The following is a 24,746-nucleotide window of genomic DNA, read 5'->3' on the forward strand; positions in this document are numbered from 1 at the left end:
TACAGTGAATGTACAAGAATTTAGCGCAATTCTTGGTTTCTAAGAGGCAGTCTTCATTGTAGTAATTCTCATCTGTGCTGGGCTGATTTGGGGTATTATCCTTCCCAGGCTATGCTGTTCTGAACAGATTAAATAAATGTAAATTTCTAACATCCAGCTAGCATGCTTATAAGGGCTTCTTGTGGCTTTGCCTCGCCTTCCACACCTTTATTTGTAGGATCTATATCTCCGTGATTAAGCACAGGATGCCCAGTTAAGTTTGAATTTCAGATAGAACTACAAATAATTTTTTAGTGTATGTCCCACAACTATTGGGGACATACTTACACTAAAAAATTATGTTGTTGGGGCTTCCCTGGTGGCGCGGTGGTTGAGGGTCCGCCTGCCGATGCAGGGGCCACGGGTTCGTGCCCCGGTCTGGGAAGATCCCACATGCTGCGGACAGGCTGGGCCCGTGAGCCATGGCTGCTGAGCCTGCGCGTCCGGAGCCTGTGCTCCGCAATGGGAGAGGCCACAACAGTGAGAGGCCTGCGTACCGCAAAAAAAAAAAAAAAAATTATGTTTTTGTTTCTGTTTACTCTTTGGGACATAGTTATATTAAAACATTATTTGAAGTTTACATGAAATTCAAATTTAACTGGGCCCTGTATTTGTATCTGCTAAATCTGGCAACCCTTCCTCCACACTCCTCTCAAGTTGTTCTCTAGAAGCATCAGTCTCTAATTTGCATAGGAAAAGCTGTATTAGCTGTAGTGTACTACGTAAGGCCAGACACCTGTGCAGGAGAGCGAGACAGCTGCTCGATTTTCTTGCTGGTATAGTTCTAAGATTTTGGAGCCAAAAGACAAATGGTTTGGGGATTTCTCTACTTTTCTTCCAGCTGGGCAGCTTGCTCTGTTGCAAAGATCTGGCATTGGTGGGTCTCAATTGCATTTTTCAATACAATTCTGCCCATCTTGCGGTTGGATGTTAAGAGCTCCCAGATTCTGAAAATTCAAATTTTTGGTGGCTTTTCTCAGTGTTCATATTTTTGTGTGAGAAATTAGGAAAGGCTCTTAGCCAGAAACTATTGGAAATCAGACTCCTGGCACTCTTCAGTGTGTGTGTTTGCATGCTTGGACTACAACTTCTGAAGCATTCTCAGAGGCCCAAAATGAAGGAGGCAGTTATGTTTGGCCTAACGAACGCTGCCAAAATGGAATCAAGTGTGATATCTAAATCTACCTCCACAACGGCAAGGAGGCCTTCTCTGGAAAAGGAGATAGTGTTGCTGGGTAAGAGATTATGTTGCCTAAGGTATGTACTCCAGGTCGTGCCATGGTTTAGTATTTACGCTTTTGTCCCTGTTGAATGCCCACAGATGTGTGTTGAAGTCATTCAGCACTGTTGGGCCCAGTGTGGTCTTGTCAAAGGTCTGTCCACCCCCTGCATGTTTTACAGCCACCCCACATAGCAGAGGCATTTTTACAAGAATTTTTTCTTCCTGCTACTCTGGGGAAATGGTCCATCACACAATCCTTCACATCACTTAAAACACACTTAGCGGAAGGGCCATCTGCCACTGGCTGTTTGGCAATCCTCGGAGCACAGGAAAACAGGCTAAGTATGAGAAAACGTCTTCAGAATTGGTCTTGACACTCTTAGTTCAACTAGTTCCCAGCTACCAGCTCTTCTAAGTCATGCATTTAGCTCAGTTCAAAGCCTGACAAAAGTTACAGATCTTGCTTTTTGTGTAAATGGGCGATGCCTCATGCTGTGTCTTATCTTCCCAAACACAAGCCAATGCACCTGCTTTGCCTGTTTGATTTCTTCCATCTGGTTTCCCCATTGTCTTGATTTACTCTCAAGGTTTTTGCCTTATTGATTTATCAAGGAGGCCTCATCATTTATTTCATGAAGATTATCTTTTTACGACTGTGCTGTTTGGTCAGCAGAACAAATTTGGTGTTAATTATATTTATTTGGCCTTTGTAGAACAAGATGATAGCTTTTTTTTTTGGTAAGGAATAATATCCTCCCTAAGAGATGGGGACAGATGAGGAACTCACGTGGAAAGAGTCCTTTCTTCTGCTGCCATTTGTCAGAGGTGTTGAGATCAACTGAGGTGATGTCACATGACCTACAACCCTGAAAGCTCTTTTTTGAACTTGCAGTGAGGACGGGCAGTTCCAAGAAAGCAAACCTCTGGAGGAGAACCACTGAATGAAAGGGTGCTCATTTGAGATCCAGAAATAGAGAGAATAAAGAGTTCTGACTTAGATCTTATAGGGGCTGAGTGTTCTCTGGTCCATGGGCCCACATGGTTTTGGGTTTTGTTCTGTTCCTATTCCAATGGGGCTCAGTAGAAATATGCTCTGCTGAGCAAAAGAGGAAGCTGGAAAAATCCTAATATGTAAGTGACTTACCCCTGTGAGCCTCTCTTTTCTTGATCTATAAAATGAAATCAAGAAATCTTTCTTAGTTGAGGTAAGGACTAAGCTGCTGAAAGAAAGAGACCTCAAAATACAGTGCTTAAAAAAAAAAAAGGCAATGACTTAAATTAGAGGTTTGTGTCTCTCCTTCTTGTGGAACCATTTTAAGGTGGGCATTCTAAGCTGGGTGGGCGGTTCTACTCCTCTGAGCCATTTAGGAGCACGGATTCCTTCCATCTTCTAGCCCCTCTTCCACCTTTACAAGGGCACAGCTGGGTCTCAGCAAATCCAGCCAGCCTGCAGGAAGGGGGAAAAGAGGAAGCCCAGGACGAGCAATTTTCTATAAATAAGTCACACACGCAAAGGTTTTGCTCTTCACCTCACTCCCGTTGATCATGTGACTCATTCTCACCAATGGGATGTAAGGGGAAGAGCATGAGAAACTGACAACTGTGATCAGCAACAGAGAGGCCATGTGCCCAGGAAAAAGGGGAGAATGGGATTCTGAGGGTTAATAGGTATTAGATAGATATCAGCAATACCAATATCAAAGCAAGAGGTAAAGATTACATAATATTTTTAACGTGCTAAGCACATGCTAATATAGAGTATGACTAAGGGCTTAATACCCAACAAACACTCTCTTGCCCTCATTTATGTTCTTCTTAAGGGACTGGTAATTATTAAAAAAACAGGAAGGGAAATGAGAGACATGATGCACAGCTCTAAATTAAGATATGAGGGGAGTAGGGGAAAATGAGCCAGGTCTGGGGATCCCTGAAATTTAAATAACTCTCATTCCTGAATGGTTTAATTAACACTAAGTGTCACAGTGGAGGTTGAATATGGAATAATTCTCCTAAGATACCTCTCTAAAAACATGACAAAGGGGCTTCCCTGGTGGCGCAGTGGTTGAGAGAGGGGACACGGGTTCGTGCCCCGGTCCGGGAAGATCCCACATGCCGCAGAGCAGCTGGGCCCGTGAGCCATGGCCGCTGAGCCTGCGCGTCCGGAGCCTGTGCTCCACAACGGAAGAGGCCACAACAGTGAGAAGCCCGCGTACCGCAAAAAAATAAAAATAAAATAAATAAAAACATGACAGGGATAAGGAGTCATTCCTTTTTGGTTATATGAACCATGACTTCTACTTTTTGTTTCTAACATAGTTCTTTGGAAATTATAGGTGGTAGATATCTGCTAGTTTATTATTTGCTGTTCAACCATATTCAGCACTGAAAGTCCTAAGGTAATAAGCTTAAGAGCAGATTAGACTCTGATTGGGACTTTGTCAGCTGAACAGTTCACGGATAAATTTCTGAGTAAGGTGTCCAGATCACCATGATTTCTCTTTCTGCAGCTCTGGAGCAATCTAAGGGTTTGGATGATATGCACTGGATAAAACATGGGAAATGTGAGTCGTACACAAACCACTAAAAAATTTGTAAAGTATTACTGTGCCTTGAGGTCAGAAAAAATAAAAATTAGGGTAGTTGTTTGGCAGAAACAAAGTTTTGTGGGAAATAAAATCCACAAATGACTTCTATTTGAATAACTATGCTTAAAATTTTAAAAATCAATCCCATTTGTTATAACTTACAAAACTCTTAATTCTTACCTTAAGAGCAAAACAATACATACCTATTTATATGACTATAAGATACATATTGAAAGTCACAGAGAAGTTAATGTATAAAGATAGAGGGTTATTATTTTCTTCTTTACGTTTTTCTAGTATTCTCTATTCTTAAGACAGAGAAAATTAACATGAGGAACTGAGGGGTGTAAAGAGTAAGATTTGACACAATCATGCCTTTTAATACATCTTCAAACTACAAATGTTCCAAAAGGCTTTTCATATTGTCTGTAATTAAAATAACCCAGTATCCCCTTTAGGTGACTTGGGGAAGGAGGTACAACGTTGATTGTTTTTTCAAGTATAAATCTAAATGTTATGTGTGGTCCCCAAGACAGTGCTGGAAACAGGATTGGAACCTGTAACATGTCCATTCAAGGACCCAAAACTCATGAAATTCATTGTTCACAGGAACGTAATGAGTGCAGAAGGCTGACATTTCCTTTGCCATTGTTTCTTTCTTTAATGCTCCCTAGTGCCCCATACGCTTCCAGGAAACAGCTCCCCGCTCCTTCCTCTTCATGAACATCAAAAGGCTTAGAAGCCATTTGTGGATCCACCATGTGTACATTGTGGAGACTGAAATCAAATCTCGTTTCAAGTTCTCAAGGAGGAATTCCGGTGGGCATGGCAGAGCTACTCCAGGATATGAAGGGAAAGGCCATGGTATTCATTTTCCATAGCCAGCAAATTCTAATGTCACCAAACTCCAATAAGAGATTTTTCTTTTAAATGTGACTATATTTCCAGAGCTCGTCTATATGGTTTCTTTAAATACCTTCATACTACAGGTTGGGATCCCTAGCAATGAATTTTGAGTACAGATAACTAGGGTAGGGCGGAGGAACAGGGAGAGTGGAAATTTCCAGTCATAAATGCAAAGCACTTACTTTAGGAAGTCTTATTTCAAAATAGTGTTGCTATTCACGCCTTACTTTAGCATTTGTTCTTACCCAAACCTCATTTTCCATACACTGCTAGCAAAGGTAATTTTGGCCATACAAATCTCAGTAGTGATACTAGTTCACAAGCATAGGATGTGCTATCTTCTTATATATATATATTGATAACTATGATCTAATTTACCTATGATGGGGGTAAGGGCAATAGAGTAGAAGGGATAAATATACAGCTTCCCATATCCTGCCTTTTTTGAGAAGCTTTTAAGACTTTAGGTGAACCATGTTTAATTTCCTATTTCTCTTTGTCTGTAACTCAGCAGTACAGTAGAACAGAGCGAGAAAGTATAACTGATATTAAAATAAGGTAAATGTATATTCCTGGTAATTATTTGTGTGAAGCCCATTTGAACGAATGGGGGTTCTTGGATCACAAAAAATGTTTCATCTTAATAGTGAAATAAAGTCTGGCTTCAAAAATCTCAATGCTTCCAGTCAACATAAGCCATGAAACACCTGTTCTGAGGCATCGTTAAGAGATACTACACAGAAACTATACAATTTAAACTTTTCAGATGTGCAAAGAGCCACTGTAAACGTAGTCTAGCAAATGAAACATGAATCCAAGAAAGACGGATATGGAAATAAGAAATAATGTGGAGCAAGGAACCAGTAAAACTAATACCTATCTAAAGAATTGTTGAAAATGAGGCTGTGCAACTTAATGCCTGAGTTAAAAGATTCTTTGAAAAGAAGGGTAGACAGGAACTTATTTTAAAACAGGGTGTAATTAACAGACTATGTCTAGAAATGGAAATGCACACCTGAAATCCCTGAGTATCCTTAGACTGAAGTATGAAAATAGTCTCGTGCTGCATCTTCCCTTAAAGAAAAATGAGGCTAAGGAGTCTGGGAACCCGGGCCACATTAGGAGGGGAGAGGTTGCCGTTCGGTCACCAAGGAGTCATCTACAAACAATGAACATGCAAAATCATGCAGATTGAGTTTGGAAAAATTTGAAGTCATTTTGTACATTACCTATAATGTGAAGCGTTAGTTGTTCATCTTTTTTTTTCTATGAAAACTGCTCTTAAAAAATAAAGTTTATTAATAAAAAAAATCCCAGAAAAAAAAATGCTGAAATTTCAGATTGAATAATATGGTATGTAACTTTAAAAAGGCACATATTTTTTTTAACATCTTTATTGGAGTATAATTGCTCTACAATGTTGTGTTAGTTTCTGCTGTATAACAAAGTGAATCAGCTGTACTTACATATATCCCCATATCTCCTCCCTCTTGCGTCTCCTTCCCACACTCCCTAGTCTACCCCTCTAGGTGGTCACAAAGCACTGAGCTGATCTCCCTGTGCTACATGGCTGCTTCCCACTATCTATATATTTTACATTTGCTAGTGTATATATGTCAATGCCACTCCGTCACTTCATCACAGCTTACCATTCCCCCTCCCCATGTCCTCAAGTCTATTCTCTATGTCTGCATCCCTATTCCTGTCCTGCCCCTAGGTTCTTCATAACCATTTTTTTTTAGATTCCATATATACGTGTTAGCATACAGTATTTGTTTTCTCTTTCTGACTTACTTCACTCTCTATGACAGACCCTGGTCCACCCACCTCACTACAAAGAGTTCAATTTTGTTTCTTTTTATGGCTGAGTAATATAACACTGTATATATGTGCCAATCTTCTTTATCCATTTGTCTGTCGATGGACACTTACATTGCTTCCATGTCCTGGCTACTGTAAATAGTGCTGCAGTGAACATTGTGTTACATGACTCTTTCTGAATTATGGTTTTCTCAGGGTATATGCCCAGTAGTGGGATTGCTGGGCCATATGGTAATTCTATTTTTAGATTTTTAAGGAACCTTCATACTGTTCTCCATAGTGGCTGTACCAATTCACATTCCCACCAACAGTGCAAGAAGTTTCCCTTTTCTCCACACCCTTTCCAGCATTTATTGTTTGTAGACCTTTTGACGGTAGCCATTCTGACCGGTGTGAGGTGATACCTCATTGAAGTTTTGATTTGCATTTCTCTAATGATTAGTGATGTTGAGCATTCTTTCATGTGTTTGTTGGCAGTCTGTATATCTTCTTTGGAGAAATGTCTATTTAGGTCTTCTGCCCACTTTTGGATTCGGTTGTTTTTTTGATATTGAGCTGCATGAGCTGCTTGTATATTTTGGAGATTAATCCTTTGTCAGTCGTTTCATTTGCAAATATTTTCTCCCATTCTGAGCAGTGTCTTTTCATCTTCTTTATGGTTTCCTTTGCTGTGCAAAAGCTTTTAAGCTTCATTAGGTCCCATTTGTTTGTTATTGTTTTTATTTCCATTTCTCTAGGATGTGGGTCAAAAAGGATCTTGCTGTGATTTGTCATAGAGTGTTCTGCCTAAGTTTTCCTCTAAGAGTTTTATAGTGTGTGGTCTTACATTTATGTCTTTAATCCATTTCTTTTTAAGATGTTCGGGGTAGGAGTTTATTAATTAATTTATTTATTTTTGCTGTGTTGGGTCTTCGTTTCAGTGAGAGGGCTTTCTCTAGTTGTGGCAAGTGGGGGCCACTCTTCATCACGGTGCACAGGCCTCTCACTATCGTGGCCTCTCTTGTTGCAGAGCACAGGCTCCAGACGTGCAGGCTCAGTAGCTGTGGCTCACAGGCCTAGTGGCTCTGCAGAATGTGGGATCCTCCCAGACCAGGGCTCGAACCCATGTCCCCTGCATTAGCAGGCAGATTCTCAACCACTGCGCCACCAGGGAAACCCCTTTAATCCATTTTGAGTTTATTTTTGTGTATGGTGTTAGGGAGTGTTCTAATTTCATGTTTTTGCATGTAGCTGTCCAGTTTTCCCAGCACCACTTATTGAAGAGACTGTCTTTTCTCCATTGTATATCCTTACCTCCTTTGTCATAGATTAGTTGACCATAGTTGTGTGGTTTCATTTCTTGGCTTTATATGTGTTCCATTGATCGATATATCTGCTTTTGTGCCAGCACCATAGTGTCTTAATTACTGTAGCTTTGTACTACAGTCTGAGGTCCAGGAGCCTGATTCCTCCAGCTCCATTTTTCTTTCTCAAGATTGCTTTGGCTATTGGGGTCTTTTGTGTTTCCATACAAATTGTGAAAATTTTTGTTCTAGTTCTGTGAAAAATGCCATTGGTAGTTTGATAGGGATTGCATTGAATCTGTAGATTGCTTTGGGTAGTATAGTCATTTTCACAATGTTGATGCTTCCAATCCAAGACAATGGTATATCTCTCCATCTGTTTGTATCACCTTTAATTTCTTTCATCAGTGTCTTAAAATTTTCTGCATACAGGTCTTTTGTCTCCTTAGGTAGGTTCATTCCTAGGTATTTTATTCTTTTTGTTGCAGTGGTAAATGGGAGTGTTTCCTTAATTTCTCTTTCAGATATTTCATCATTAGTGTATAGGAATGCAAGAGATTTCTGTGCATTAATGTTGTATCCTGCTACTTCACCAAACTCATTGATTAGTTCTAGTAGTTTTCTGGTAGCATCTTTAGGATTCTCTATGCATAGAATCATGTCATCTGCAAACAGTGACAGCTTTACTTCTTTCCTATTTGGATTCCTTTTATTTCTCTTTCTTCTCTGATTGCTGTGGCTATAACATCCAAAACTATGTTGAATAATAGTGGTGAGAGTAAGCAACCTTGTCTTTTTCCTCACTTTAGTGGAAAATAGTTTCAGTTTTTCACCATTGAGAATGATGTTGGCTGTGGGTTTGTCATATATGGCCTTTATTATGCTGAGGTAAATTCCCTCTATGTCTACTTTCTGGAGAGTTTTTATCATAAATGCTGTTGAATTTTGTCAAAAGCTTTTTCTGCATCTATTGAGATTATCATATGGTTTTTATCCTTCAATTTGTTAATAAGGTGTATCACATTGATTGATTTGCATATATTGCATTCCTGGGATAAACCCCAGTTGATTATGGTGTATGATCCTTTTAATGTGCTGTTGGATTCTGGTTGCTAGTATTTTGTTGAGGATTTCTGCATCCATGTTCATCAGTGATATTGGTCTGTAGTTTTCATTTTTTGTGACATCCTTGTCTGGTTTTGGTATCAGGGTGATGGTGGCCTTGTAGAATGACTTTGGGAGTGTTCCTCCCTCTGCTATATTTTGGAAGAGTTTGAGAGGGGTAGGTATTAGCTCTTCTCTAAACATTTGATAGAATTTGCCTGTGAAGTCATCTGGTCCTGGGCTTTTGCTTGTTGGAAGATTTTTAATCACAGTTTCAATTTCAGTGCTTGTGATTGGTCTGTTTATATTTTCTATTTCTTCCTGGTTCAGTCTCAGAAGGTTGTGCTTTTCTAAGAACTTGCACATTTCTTCCAGATTGTTTATTTTATTGGCATATAGTTGCTTACAGTAATCTCTCATGATCCTTTGTATTTCTGCTGTGTCAGTTGCTACTTCTCCTTTTTCATTTCTAATTCTGTTGATTTGAGTCTTCTCCCTTTTTTTCTTGATGAGTCTGGTTAATGGTTTATCCATCTTGTTTATCTTCTCAAAGAACCAGCTTTTAGTTTTATTGATCTTTGCTATCATTTCCTTCATTTCTTTTTCATTTATTTCTGATCTGATCTTTATGATTTCTTTCCTTCTTCTAACTTTGGTTTATTTTTGTTCTTCTTTCTCTAATTGCTTTAGGTATAAGGTTAGGTTGTTTATTTGAGGTGTTTCTTGTTTCTTAAGGTAGAACTGTATTGCTATAAACTTCCCTCTTAGAACTGCTTTGGCTGCATCCCATAGGCTTTGGGTTGTCATGTTTTCATTGTCATTTGTTTCTAGGTATTTCTTGAATTCTTCTTTGACTTCTTCGGTGATCTCTTGGTTATTTAGTAGTGTATTGTTTAGCCTCCATGTGTTTGTATTTTTTACAGTTTTTCTCCTGTATGATATCTACTCTTAGAGCACTGTGGTCAGAAATGATACTTGATATGACTTCAATTTTCTTACATTTACCAAGGCTTGATTTGTGACCCAAGATATGATCTATCTTGGAGAATGCTGCAGGAGCACTTGAGAAGAAAGTGTATTCTGTTGTTTTTGGCTGGAATGTCCTATAAATATCAATTAAGTCCATCTTGTTTAATGTACCATTTAAAGCTTGCATTTCCTTATTTATTTTCATTTCAGGTGATCTGTCCACTGGTGACAGTGGGGTGTTAAAGTCCCTTACTATTATTGTGTTACTGTCAATTTCCCATTTTATGGCTGTTAGCATTTGCCTTACATATTGAGGTGCTCCTATGTTGGGTGCATAAATATTTACAATTGTTATATCTTCCTCTTGGATTGATCCCTTGATCATCATGTAATGCCCTTCTTTGTCTCTTGTAATAGTCTTTATTTTAAATTCTATATTGTCTGATATGAGAATTGCTACTCCAGCTTTCTTTTGATTTCCATTTGCATGGAATATCTTTTTCCATCCTCTCACTTTCAGTCTGTATGTGTCCCTAGGTCTGAGGTGTGTCTCTTGTAGGCAGCATATATATGGGTCTTGTTTTTGTATCTATTCAGTCAGTCTATGTCTTTTGGTTGGAGCATTTAATCCATTTACATTTAAGGTAATTATCAATATCTATGTTCCTACTGACATTTTCTTAACTGTTTTGGGTTTGTTATTGTAGGTCTTTTCCTTCTCTTGTGTTTCCTGCCTAGAGAAGTTCGTTCAGCATTTGTTGTAATGCTGGTTTGGTGGTGCTGAATTCTTAACTTTTGCTGGCCTGTAAAGGTTGTAATTTCTCCACTGAATCTGAATGAGATCCTCGCTGGGTAGATTAATCTTGGTTGTAGGTTTTTCCCTTTCATCACTTTAAAGATGTCCTGCCACTCCCTTCTGGCTTGCAGAGTTTCTGCTGAAAGATCAGCTGTTAACCTTATGGAGATTCCCTTGTATGTTATTTGTTGTTTTTCCCTTGCTGCTTTTAATATTTTTTCTTCGTGTTTAATTTTTGATAGTTTGATTAATATGTGTCTTGGCATGTTTCTCCTTGGATTTATCCTGTATAGGATGCTCTGCGCTTCCTGGACTTGATTGACTATTTCCTTTCCCATATTAGGGAAGTTTTCAACTATAATGTCTTCAAATATTTTCTCAGTCCCTTTCTTTTTCTCTTCTTCTTCTGGGACCCCTATAATTCGAATGTTAGTGTGTTTAATGTTGTCCCAGAAGTCTCTGAGACTGTCCTCAATTCTTTTCATTCTTTTTGCTTTATTCTGCTCTGTGGTAGTTATTTCCACTATTTTATCTTCCAGGTCCCTTATCCGTTCTTCTGCCTCAGTTATTCTGTTATTGATTCCTTCTAGAGAATTTTAAATTTCATTTATTGTGTTGTTCATCATTGTTTGTTTGCCCTTTAGTTCTTCTAGATCCTTGTTAAACATTTCTTGTATTTTCTCCATTCTATTTCCAAGATTTTGGATCATCTTTACTATCATTCCTCTGAATTCTTTTTCAGGTAGATTGACTATTTCCTCTTCATTTGTTTGGTCTGGTGGGTTTTTACCTTGCTCCTACCTCTGTTGCAAATTTCTCTGTTTTCTCATTTTGCTTAACTTACTGGTTTGTGGTCTCTTTTTTGCAGGCTGCAGGTTCGTATTTCCCATTGTTTTTGGTGTCTGCCCCCATGGGTAAGGTTGGTTCAGTGGGTTGTGTAGGCTTCCCGGTGGAGGGGATTGGTGCCTGTGTTCTGGTGGATGAGGCTGGATCTTGTCTTTCTGGTGGGCAGGATCATATCCGGTGGTGTGTTTTGGGGTCTGTTAGATTATTATCATTTTAGGCAGCCTCTCTGCTAATGGGTAGGATTGTGTTCCTGTCTTGCTAGTTGTTTGGCATGGGGTGTCCAGCACTGGAGCTTGCTGGTCGTTCAGTGGAGCTGGGCCTTAGGATTGAGATGGAGATCTCTGGGAGAGCTCTCATTGATTGATATTACATGTAGCCAGGAGGTCTCTAGTGGTCCAATGTCCTGAACTCTGCTCTCCCACCTCAGAGGCTCAGGCCTGACACCCAGCCTGAGCACCAAGACCCTGTCAGCCACACAGCCAAGGAGGATTCCCTCCCTCTCTCCCTTCCATCCTCCCTCCCTTCCTTCTTTCATTCCTTCCTTCCTTCCCAAGGCACATATTTTTAAGCAATTGTTCACAAACATCATTTGAGCAGTTCATTTTCTAGACACGGCGTTATTACTTTATAAGGGTGGAGAGAATCATTGTTTTCCTTTGTTTGGGAAATACAGGCTTACACTGTAGATCCACTGCCATGGATTTTCTAACAATCCTTCTCTTAAAGGCAATAGTCCTGATCTTGGCAGCCTAAACAAAAGTCCTATCAAAACATATAATTCTCGGGCTTCCCTTGTGGCACAGTGGTTGAGAGTCAGCCTGCCGATGCAGGGGACGCGGGTTCGTGCCCCGGTCCGGGAAGATCCCACAAGCCGCGGAGCGCCTGGGCCCGTGAGCCATGGCCGCTGAGCCTGCGCGTCCGGAGCCTGTGCTCTGCAACGGGAGGGGCCACAACAGTGAGAGGCCCGCAAACCGCAAAAAAAAAAACCCCAAAACATATCATTCTTCTCCAGTTCCAAAGACAGCCCTGTAGGAAATATACAAAATTGCTGTCTTTGGATGGTGATTATGTTTCTTTTTTATACTGTTGTGTAGTTTGCAAAATGAGTTCGATGATTATTTATATTTTTGTTTTGGAAAGGTGAAAATAATGCCTTACTTTTTACAATCAGAAACCCTGAAATACTTACAGGTATATTTTGAAACAAAAATTTTCTACCAATAATTTTCTACCAAGACATAAAGGAAAGGGACCAAAATTTTACCCTAGAAATGTTCAAAATGTAGAGTGAAGATATTTAGCTAATTTTTTAGTCACAACTTTGGTAAGACGGACTTAGGTATGGATCAGACATATTAAGATACCTTAAGTAATGTGATACTTTGAAAAACAAACAACTTTTATTTGATCTTCTAGTCAGTGTTACCTGAGGTTTCACGCTTGACTGCCTCTTTCTACAGCTATGCTATTTAGTAGAAATTCTCCAGGCAACAATCTGATCAAAATCAGCTACCTCTAAATACTTAAGGTTTTCCTTAATTTCAAATGTCTATTTTTTTCTTTCAAAAAATGTTCAAGGTCATGATGTGTGCCCCCAAATCCTTTCAGTATGTCATGAGAAAAAAGTGAAACTTTTTACAAAATGATGTGAAAACTCAGATTGTAATGTTGATGAATAGCCCCTTGTGATCTGCAGCGGCTGAAAAAAGATGAGGAACCACTTCCTCATCACTTTCTCCCCGGCAAGCACTTAACACAGAGCCAGCTTTACACGTTTAACAGAAATAAATGACAAAACTAGCAGCTGTGAAGAAAATATATATCCTAAACCTTTGAAGCCCCTACTTTTTGAAATGCTTTGTCCTTCATGCATGATGACTGATGGAATAAGAAAGCACTCTATTGCAGGGGGGGCGGGGTTTGAAGACTGTGCCTCCAACCCTCAGATCTTGAAGGTGTATTTCTTTTCCATTCCTCCAAAAACCCTATCTCTGGCATGACCTCAGTTGTGTAAGCTTCCCTCCATTTCTTTGAAATGACAACACATACAGAACCCTAAAAACTTCATTCAAAGGAGAAGAAAAATCTTTCTACCTGGCCAACTGTTTAACCACCCAGGCTAAGCCTGCCTCTTTGTTCCTCCTTGTCCTCCATCAATATTACCATACATTGAGCCCCGATGCTACATCAAGCAGTCTGCTAGGTGCCCACATCATGCACCCTCTCAGGTGTCCATGCTGATATCTTAAATTCTTTTATTTAGCCCTCCTCTCTTGGGAGTAGTGACTTTGGTTTCCATGTTCTCAGAAGACTTTCTCTTCCTCGTCAAACTAAACATGCCTTATAGGATAAGACAGAGGGGACAGAGAGCAGGGCATAGTATAAAGAACTGGGAGATTGGGAATGACATATATACACTACTAGGTATAAAACAGATAACTAATGAGAACCTACCATATAGCACAGGGAACTCTACTCAATGCTCTCTGGTGACCTAAATGGTAAGGAAATACAAAAAAGAGGGGATATATGTATACGTATAGCTGATTCACTTTGCTGTACAGCAAAAACTAACACAACATTGTAAAGCAAGTATACGCCAATAAAAATTAATTAAAAATTTTAAAATAAAATAATTTAAAAAAAAAGAGCTTATGAGCTTCAATGAAGAAAGCCTTTTTCCCCTCCTCTTGTGGTATATAGATTAATTGCAGTTTTATCTCAGCCCCATCCTTTTGTTTCCCCTCTGCCTTTTCTTAAATGGAGAAATACCAATAAATTCAGATTAGCCATAACTGAAACACGGTTTTCCTTCCTCTCATTCTTCTTGTAATTTAAACTCCACATCTGAGAGTGGGAAATGTGAGTTCCCCATTTTTCCACAGCTTCAATAACCAGACTGGAAAATGTTTTAATGGACCGCTTGAATCAGTGAATTTTAATGGATTCCCATGTCCCTCCTGAAGATTTTCACATTTAGCTCTTCCCTTCTCTCATGTCTTCAGCAACTCTGTCCCAACCCGAGTGGTAATGAATTAAGCCTGTGGTAGCAATACTGAAACTGCTGTTTTTTAGTTTAAATGATAGCAATGACACTGTGCTGCTAAAATTAATTTTATATTATCATTTTCACACAGTTCTCTCTCATTTACCTTTATTTTGAAATAAAAGCTCCTAAAATATTTCTCTCTGTACTCCTAAACATGTGACAAGGGATCTGGAGTTAACCCTTATCTTGCCTGAAAATGCTTTCTATCCCAATAGGTACCCCATTTTAAACTTTTTTTTTTCATATTTAAATCTTAATCAAAGACTTTTCTAGAAAAGTCATACTCTGGGCATGTTATGTTTTTGCCAAAGTGTCCAGGCTTTGTTTTCGTCATGTCAGGGATATGACTGTGAGTTTTCCTTTATCTGTGAGAGAAAGTTGACCTTTTGTGCTCGTTCTACTTCCTGGTGAGTCAGCCCTCTTTCTCTCAGGCTTGTCTCCTCACTCAGGGCCAACAACTTCTCACATTCCACTGATTCAGCACCTGCCTCTCCGTATCCAGGCTCTTCTTCAAACCCATTATACCAGCCTCATCTTTGAACCAGTGACTTCTTTGTGTGGCCAGTTACTTAACTTTTCAAAGCATCTGTTATCACATATGAAAAAATGAAAATAACATATCATTTATCATCCTACTAGAGTATACTAAATGAAAAAAAATAATAAATGAGGGTTACTAGCCATGCTAATTTTCTCCAGGAAGGAGGTAATGGTGAAATAATGAAAATTTATTTGATCACAAAAATTCTTAAGTAGTAATTTCTCCTTTATTTTTTTCCTCCAGGAATTGGGCTTGAAATTATCCATGATCCATTTTCCTTTATGTCTTTCCAGTTCAGAATAGCAGAATGGAAAGAGGTAGAAATAAATTTTCTCCAGACTTTTCCAAGCTTACTTATGGGTTTGGGGTGGAGAGGGAAAAGCAGTAACAGGTATTGATTCATTTATTCACCAAAAACTGAGTGCCATCTTGGTGCTAAGTCATTGCTTCCATAGGGAAAGGAAATATTCCTCTGGGACATTCCCTCACTTTGTAGACGTCAGCAGTCCAAGGAGCAGAGTACATACGTTTCTACAAGCTACAGAAAAAGGATACACAAGGATCCTACATCTCTGTTCACCAATTCTAAGAGCTGAGCTAAGACATTTTTTTTTTAATTTTAAAAGATCTTTATTAGAGTATAATTGCTTCACAATACTGTGTTAGTTTCTGTTGTACACTGAAGTGAATCAGCCATATGCATACATATGTCCCCATATACACTCCCTCTTGAGCTTCCCTTGAATCCTCCCTATCCCACCCCTCTAGGTCATCGCACAGCACTGAGCTGATCTCCCTGTGCTATGCTACTTCTTCCCACTAGCTAACTATTTTACATTCGGTAGTGTATATATGTCGATGCTACTTCGCCCCAGGTTCCCCCTCCCACCCTGTGTCCTCAAGTCCATTCTCTTTGTCTGCATCTTTATTCCTACCCTGCAACTAGGTTCATCAGGACCTTTTTTTTTTGGTTCCATATATATGTATTACCATATGGTATTTGTATTTCTCTTTCTGACTTCACTCTGTATGACAGACTCTAGGTCCATCCACCTCACTACAAATAGTTCAATTTCGTTTCTTCTTATGGCTGAGTAATATTCCATTGTATATATGTGCCTCATTTTCTTTACCTATTCATTTGTCGATGGACATTTAGGTTGGTTCCATGTCCTGGCTATTGTAAACGGTGCTGCAATGAAAACTGGGGTGCATGTATCTTTTTGAATTATGGTTTTCTCAGGGTATGTGCCCAGTAGTGGGATTGCTGGGTCATATGGTAATTCTATTTTTAGTTTTTTAAGGAACTGCCATACTGTTTTCCATAGTGCTTGTATCAATTTACATTCCCGCCAGCAATGCAGGAGGGTTCCCTTTTCACCACACCCTTTCCAGCATTTATTGCTTCTAACTTTTTTGATAATGGCCATTCTGACTGGCGTGAGGTGATTCCTCACTGTAGTTCTGATTTGAATTTCTCTAATAATTAGTGATGCTGAGCATATTTTCATGTGCCTCTTGACCATCTGTATGTCTTCCTTGGTAAAATGTCTATTTAGGTCTTCTGCCCATTCCATAAGTGGATTCTTTGATATTGAGCTCCATGAGCTGTTTGTATATTTTGGAGATTAACCCTTTGTTGTTTCATTTGCAAATAATTTCTCCTATTTTGGGGGTTGTCTTTTTGCCTTGTTTATGGTTTCCTTTGCTGTGCAAAAGCTTTTAAGTTGAATTAAGTCCCATTTTTTAGTTTTGTTTTTATTTTATTTTTTTTGTTTGTTTTTGGGGTTTTTCTGTGGTACATGGACCTCTCACCGCTGTGGCCTCTCCCGTTGCAGAGCACAGGCTCCAGACGCACAGGCTCAGCGGCCATGGCTCATGGGCCCAGCTGCTCCGCGGCATGTAGGATCTTCCCGGACCGGGGCACGAACCCGTGTCCCCTGCATCGGCAGGCAGACTCTCAACCACGGCGCCACCAGGGAAGCCCTAGTTTTGTTTTTATTTCCATTACCCTTAGGAGGTGGGAAAAAAAGATCTTGCTGTGGTTTATGTCAAAGAATGCTTTTCCTATGTTTTCTTCTGAGTTTTATAGTGTCTGGCCTTACGTTTAGGTCTTTAATCCATTTTGAGTTTATTTTTGTGTATGGTGATAGGGAGTGTTCTAAGTTCATTCTTTTACATGTAGCTGTCCAGTTTTCCCAGCACCACTTATTGAAGAGACTGTCTTTTCTCCATTGTATATCCTTGCCTCCTTTGTCATAGATTAGTTGACCATAGGTGTGTGGGTTTATCCCTGGGCTTTCTATCCTGTTCCATTGACCTATACTTCTGTTTTTGTGCCAGTACCATATTGTCTTGATTACTGTAGCTTTGTAGTATAGTCTGAAGTCTGGGAGCCTGATTCCTCCAGCTCCATTTTTCGTTCTCAAGATTGCTTTGGCTATTCAGGGTCTTTTGTGTTTCCATATGAATTGTAAACTTTTTTGTTCTAATTCTGTGAAGAATGCCATTGGTAGTTTGATAGGGACTGTACTGAATCTGTAGATTGCTTTGGGTAGTATAGTCATTTTCACAATACTGAATCTTCCAATCCAGGAACATGGTATATTTCTCCATCTGTTTATGTCATCTTTGATTTCTTTCATTAGTGTTTTATTGTTTTCTGAGTACAAGTCTTTTACCTCCTTAGGCAGGTTTATTCCTAGGTATTTCATTATTTTTGTTGCGATGATAAATGGGACTGTTTCTTAATTTCCCTTTCTGATTCTTCATTGTTGGTGTATAGGAATGCCAAAGATTTCTGTGCATTAATTTTGCATCCTGCAACCTTACCAAATTCATTGATTAGTTCTAATAGTTTTCTGGTGGCATCTTTACGATTTTCTATGTATAGTATCATGTCATCTGCAAACAGTGACAGTTTTACTTCTTTCCCAATTTGTATTCCTTTTATTTTGTTTTATTCTCTGATTGCCATGGCTAGGACTTCCAAAACTATGTTGAATAAGAGTGGCGAGGGTGGACATCCTTGTCTTGTTCCTGATCTTAGTGGAAATGCTTTCAGTTTTTCACCATTGAATATGATGCTTGCTGTGGGTTTTCAGTATATGGCCTTTATTATGTTGAGGCAGCTTCCCTCTATGCCCATTTTCTGGAGAGTTTTATCATAAATGGGTGTTGAATTTTGTCAAAAGCTTTTCCTGCATCTACTGAGATGATCATATGGTTTCTTATTCCTTAATTTGTTAATGTGGTGTATCACACTGATTGATTTGCATATATTGAAGAATCCTTGCATTCCTGGGATAAATCCCATCTGATCATGATGGATCATCCTTTTAATGTGCTGTTGGATTCTGTTTGCTAGTATTTTGTTCAGGATTTTTGCATCTATGTTCATCAGTGATATTGGTCTATAATTTTCTTCTTTTCCTGGTTTTGGTATCAGGGTGATAGTGGCTTTGTAGAACAAATTTGGAAGTGTTCCTCCTTCTGCAATTTTATGGGAGATTTTGAGAAGGATTGGCATTACTTCTCCTCTAAATGTTTGATAGAATTTGCCTGTGACACCATCGTCCTAGACTTTTGTTTGCTGGAAGATTTTTAATCACAGTTTCAATTTCATTACTTGTGATAGGTCTGTTTATATTTTCTAATTTTTCTTGGTTCAGTCTTGGAAAATTTAACCTTTCCAAGAATTTGTCCATTTCTTCCAGGTTGTCCATTTTATTGGCATATAGTTGTTTGTAGTAGTCTCTTATAATCCTTTGTATTTCTGTGGCATCAGTTGTGATTTCTCCTTTTTCATTTCTAATTTTATTGATTTGCGTCCTCTCTCTTTTATTCTTGATGAGTCTGGCTAGTGGTTTATCAATTTTGTTTATCTTCTCAAAGAACCAGCTTTTAGTTTTATTGATCTTTGCTATTGTTTTCTTCATTTCTATTTCATTTATTTCTGCTCTGATCTTTATGATTTCTTTCCTTTTACTGACTTTGGGTTTTCTGTGTTCTTCTTTCTCTAGTTGTTTTAAGTGTGGGGTTAGATTGTTTATTGAGATTTTTCTTGTTTCTTGGGGTGAGACTGAATTGCTATAAACTTCCCTCTTAGAACTGCTTTTGCTGCATCCCTTAGGTTTTGAGTCATCGTGTTTTCATTGTCATTTGTTTCTATGTTTTTAAATTTCTTCTTTGATTTTTCAGTGATCTCTTGGTTGTTTAGTAGCGCACTGTTTAGCCTCCATGTATTTGTGTTTTTTACAGTTTGTTTCCTGTAATTGATTTCCAATCTCATAGCATCATGGTCAGAAAAGTTGCTTGATACGATTTCAATTTTCTTAAATTTTCCGAGGCTTGATTTGTGACCCAAGATGTGATGTATCCTGGAGAATGTTCCATGTGCACTTGAGAAGAAAGTGTATTCTGCCACTTTGGGTGGAATGTTCTATATATATGTCAGTTAAATGTCTGGTCTATTGTGTCATTTACAGCTTATGTTCCCTTAGTTATTTTCTGTTTGGATGATCTGTCCATTGGTGTAAGTGGGGTGTTAAAGTCCTCTGCTATTATTGTGTTACTGTCTATTTCTCTTTTCATGGTTGTTAGCTTTTGCCTTATGTATTGAGTTGCTCCTATGTTGGGTGCATAAAAGTTTATAATTGTTATATCTTCTTCTTGGGATGATCCTCTGATTATTATGTAGTGTCCCTCCTTATCTCTTGTAACAGTCTTTATTTTAAAGTCTACTTTATCTGATGTGAGTATTGCTACTCCAGCTTTCTTTTGATTTCCATTTGCATGGACTATCATTTTCCATCCCTTCACTTTCAGTCTGTATGTGTCCCTAGGTCTGAAGTGGGTCTCTTGTTGGCAGTGTATATATGGGTCTTGTTTTTGTATCTATTCAGCCAGTCTGTGTCTTTTGGTTAGAGTATTTAATCCATTTACATTCAAGGTTATTATTATTATTATTATTTTGCGGTATGCAAGCCACTCACTGTTGCGGCCTCTCCTGTTGCGGAGCACAGGCTCCGGATGCGCAAGCTCAGCAGCCATGGCTCACGGGCCCAGCTGCTCCGCAGCATGTGGGATCTTCCCAGACCGGGGCACAAACCTGCGTCCCCTGCATCGGCAGGCGGACTCTCAACCACTGCACCACCAGGGAAGCCCCAAGGTTATTATTGATATGTATGTTCCTATTACCATTTTCTTAATTGTTTTGGGTTTGTTTTTGTGGGTCTTTTTCTTCTCTTGTTTTTCCCACCTAGAGAAGTTTCTTTAGCATTTGTTGTAAAGTTGGTTTGGTGGTGCTGAATTCTCTTAGTTTTTGCTTGTCTGAAAAGCTTTTGATTTCTCCATCAAATCTGAATGAGATCCTTGCTGGGTAGAGTAATCTTGGTTGGAGGTTTTTCTCTTTCATCACTTTAAGTATATCCTGCCGCTCCCTTCTGGCCTGCAGAGTTTATGCTAAAAAATCAGCTGATAACCTTATGGGGATTCCTTTGTATGTTATTTTTCGTTTTTCCTTTGCTGCTTTTAATACTCTTTCTTTGAATTTAATTTTTGTTAGTTTGATTAATATGTGTCTTGGTGTGTTTTTCCTAGTGTTTAACCTGTATGGGACTCTCTGTGCTTCCTGGACTTGGGTGACTATTTCCTTTCCCATGCTAGGGAAATTTTCCACTATAATCTCTTCAAATATTTTCTCAGACCCTTTCTTTATCTCTTCTTCTCCTGGGACCCCTATAATTTGAATGTTGGTGTGTTTAGTATTGTCCCAGAGGTCTCTGAGATTGTCTTCAATTATTTTCATTCTTTTTTCTTTATTGTGCTCCTCGGCAGTTATTTCCACCATTTTGTCTTCCAGCTCACATATTCGTTCTTCTGCCTCAGTTATTCTGTTATTGATTCCTTCTAGTGTATTTTTTATTTCAGTTATTGTGTTGTTCATCTCTGTTTGTTTGTTCTTTAGTTCTTCTAGATCCTTGTTAAACATTTCTGGTAGTTTCTCAATCTGTGCCTCCATTCTATTTCTAAGATTCTGGATCATCTTTACTATCATTACTCTGAATTCTTTTTCAGGTAGATTGCCTATTTCCTCTTCATTTATTTGGTCTTGTAAGTTTTTACCTTGCTCCTTCATCTGTGACATTTTTTTTTTGTGGTCTCCTTTTTTTTTGTTTTGTTTTTATGACTGGGGATAGTGTTCCTCTTTTACTGGTTGTTTGGCATGAGGATTCCAACACTGGATTTTGTAGGCTGTTGGGTAGAGCTGGGTCTTGGTACTGAGATGAGGACCTCCGTGAGACCTCACTCCAATGAATATTTGCTGTGGTCTGAGGTTCTCTGTTAGTCCAGTGGTTTGTACTTGGAGCTCCCACTGCAGGAGCTTTGGCCCAACCCCCAGTTCATGAACCAAGATCCCACAAGCCATGTGGGGTGGCAAAAAAATAAATAAATAAAAGAGAACAATAACAAAGTAAAAAAATTAGACTAGGAAACTGACAGATATGTTAGAAAGAATATAAAAATATAGATGAGGGGCTTCCCTGGTGGCGCAGTGGTTGGGAGTCCGCCTGCCGATGCAGGGAACAGGGTTTGTGCCCCGGTCCGGGAAGATCCCACATGCCACAGAGCAGCTGGGCCCGTGGGCCACAGCTGCTGAGACTGCGTGTCTGGAGCCTTGCTCCACAATAGGAGAGTCTGCAACAGTGAGAGGCCCGCGTACCTCAAAAAAAAAAAAAATATATATATATATATATATATAGAGAGAGAGAGAGAGAGAGAGATGAATCAACAACCGGAAGTTATAACCATACCACAATAGTAAAGTAGAGGAGGAGGGAAAAGGAAACAAAAGGGGGGGTGGTGGTGAAGGCCTTGGCTGTGGAGGGCGGGGCCTAAGCAAGGGCGAGGTTTGGGCAGTGGGTGGGGCCAACGCTTAGGACCCACAGGGCTAGAAAAGGCCCTGAGGGCTGTGGGGGTGGGGTTTAGGCTCAAGGAACAGAAGGGGCCCAGGCGTGCTCTCCACCCCTCATCTCAGAGAGCAGGGGACCTCCCCTGGGAGCCCAGCAAGCTTCCTGGGCTCGAGTGGGTGGGGCAAACACCCTCTGCTCCTCTCCTGCTCCCCTCGCAGGGCCCCTCCCACCTGCCTCTCCTGTTCTCCCCTCCGCCTCCTTCCTAAGCCCCCAGGACCAATGCGGCCAGGGGAAGGGAAGAGCCTTGGAGGGCAGGGGACTGGCCTGTGAGCTCAGCAGGCTCCTCGGGCCCGAGTGGGTAGGGCAGACGCCCTCCACTCCTCCCCAGCTCCTCCTGGAGGGCCCCTCCTGCCTTCCTCTCCTGATTTCCTGGGCCTCAGGGGCACCCATCCTGTCTGGCCTCAACTTCTCCTCCCTCTTCAGTCCCCCCACGTCCTACCAGTTCACTTGAGGGTTCCTCCCTTCTCCTTGGGTGTCAGGGTGCCCCACCAGCGGGCAGGCACTCTAGTTGTTGGGAGACACTAACTCGGAGTCTTTCCACACCACCATCTTGACTCCACCCCTAAACCTTTTTATAAACAGTGGTAGGAAATAATAAGACTATAACTCCAACAGGCGAAAGCAGTGCTTTCAGTTTCTCTTCTCTTTAGGTGTATTTTTAATAAAATCTGCCTTCAAATTAGGTTTCAGCATCAATGCTGATAATTTTTCATGCTTCTTACTTCCCTCTAGTCTAGAATTACCTCATTTTTTTTCCCTTTTCTTTTCATGGCTGCAAAATCCTTGAATGAAACACACTATATATCATGCTTTTATAGGAACACATGTGTCTCTACTCTACCAACCTTTTTCTTTTTAAAAGAAACAGTTTTTAGAATTAAAGTTTTCATATGTCCCAATTAGAAGGTCTCATTACAATCCCAACAGAAGCATGGCAGCATACAAATCATTAGATGAGATCATTATTTTCACCTGGAATCCTCCATCCCTCAGAAATGACTTTGCCCCCTAGTAAGCACCATTTCATTTTTAAACTGAGTGTGTTATCCAGCATTTAATACTGTATGTAACATGATTACAATTCATTTAACCTATGAATCATGATATTTATTCCTTACCTGTATTTATATCTCTTCTAAAGCTTGGCTTCATTATACAATGAAATTAATGGAATATACTTGCAAATTTTTACGGTTGCAAAATACAATACTATTTTGAAAGTATAAATAATTAACTCTTAGGAAGGTGGGATGGTTTCATAGGAGAAGTGCTGGCTAGAGTTAGGAGACCTGGATTCTAGTCCTAGTTTTGCCACTCACCAGCTGTTTGAACTCGGACAAACCATTTAATTTCATTTAAATTCAGTTCTTTATTATAAAGACATAAGGCTGGATCCTTTCAGTGCTAAAATTCTAAAATGAAGAGATAGGCACCTATCCCTTTCCAAGTCAAAGTGACCAACTATCTAAATACATTAACCGATTAAACTTTTATGAGAGAGTTAAAGAAACACTTCGCATTTTAAATAATATTTCTGTTAAAGTTGGAAAAATGTGTGAAAACAAAGTGGCTCATAATCTCACTGCTTAGCTAACTACTTGTAAAGAAATACATGTGCAGAGGATAAAAAGAAATCCAGACATTGGAAGAATGAATAAAATGAAAAATGGAAAATATTCACCTCCATCCCTAACAGTCACCAATTCCACTTCCTGAGTGAGAAACATTATTAACATTTGGCCGTTACTCCTTTGAAAATCATGGGACACTAGGAAATAGATGTGCTGCTTAAGTATTTCCTAATATGGGCAGATCCCACCATGAAACTGCATGCATATCATATTTTTAAAGGGGAAATCATCATTTTAGAGAACATTTTGAAACATTAGAGACTGGTTAAAGAGCATTTGCTAAAATGTTTTCAAATGCCTATGTATGACTGCAAATATTTTTTCCTGTCCTATATATAGACAGTAAGGACAAAGGTCCATTTTGAAGCAGGTCAGTTAGTCCAAATGAAATAAGATATGATTCTGTTTTCTTCAGTAAGGTAATTATTTTCCCCAAAGTTTAAATGAAACATATAAAGAGCAACCCAAAGCCATAACAAGTTTACTGGGGTTTCAACACACCACCACTAATCGTACAGACAGTTTTCTGGGAAAGGTCTCAAGTGTTCTCTGAAAAGACAGTAAGGTTTCTGAAAGCCCCACAGGAAGACCTGCATGGTAACAATAGAACCATCTGTTCTGGAAAACTGACTCTGAAATGAATTACACTCAAGGCGAGATGATCAAGCACTCTATATTTATGGAGAGCCCAACACGTATGTCACAGCTGTTTGGAACAAGTTTATAGGGCTCCTGGAGGTTACATTTGCAATTCACGGTGGCAAGATGAGCTCAATATTTGACTTAAAGGAAATTAGAGTCATCAATATTTAGCAACTGCAGGATTCACATTCTCACAGCAAAAAGTAAGTGAAATCTCCCTTCACGTAAGGGAGCAAAGACACTACCATGAGTCATTTCTTCACTCAAACCAACGTCAGTACTCAAGTATAATAACTGTATTAGAAAAATCATCTTCATATACAAAGAAAAATTCTGCT

General features: G+C 39.4%; 1 long non-coding RNA gene across 1 annotated transcript in view; it reads right to left on the minus strand.

The window, feature by feature from the left end:
* Positions 1–5,654: 5,654 nt before the first annotated feature.
* The window catches only part of LOC125965338 (uncharacterized), a 242,496-nt gene continuing 223,404 nt past the window's right edge, over positions 5,655–24,746 (minus strand). The window contains exons 4-5 of the long non-coding RNA XR_007479103.1: positions 14,026–14,065; positions 5,655–5,911 (exon numbers count right to left, since the gene is read on the minus strand). This is a non-coding gene — a long non-coding RNA (uncharacterized LOC125965338). The remainder of the gene's footprint in view (positions 5,912–14,025; positions 14,066–24,746) is intronic.

The sequence above is a fragment of the Orcinus orca genome, chromosome 9, assembly GCF_937001465.1.
Source record: "Orcinus orca chromosome 9, mOrcOrc1.1, whole genome shotgun sequence".
NCBI lineage: Eukaryota > Metazoa > Chordata > Mammalia > Artiodactyla > Delphinidae > Orcinus > Orcinus orca.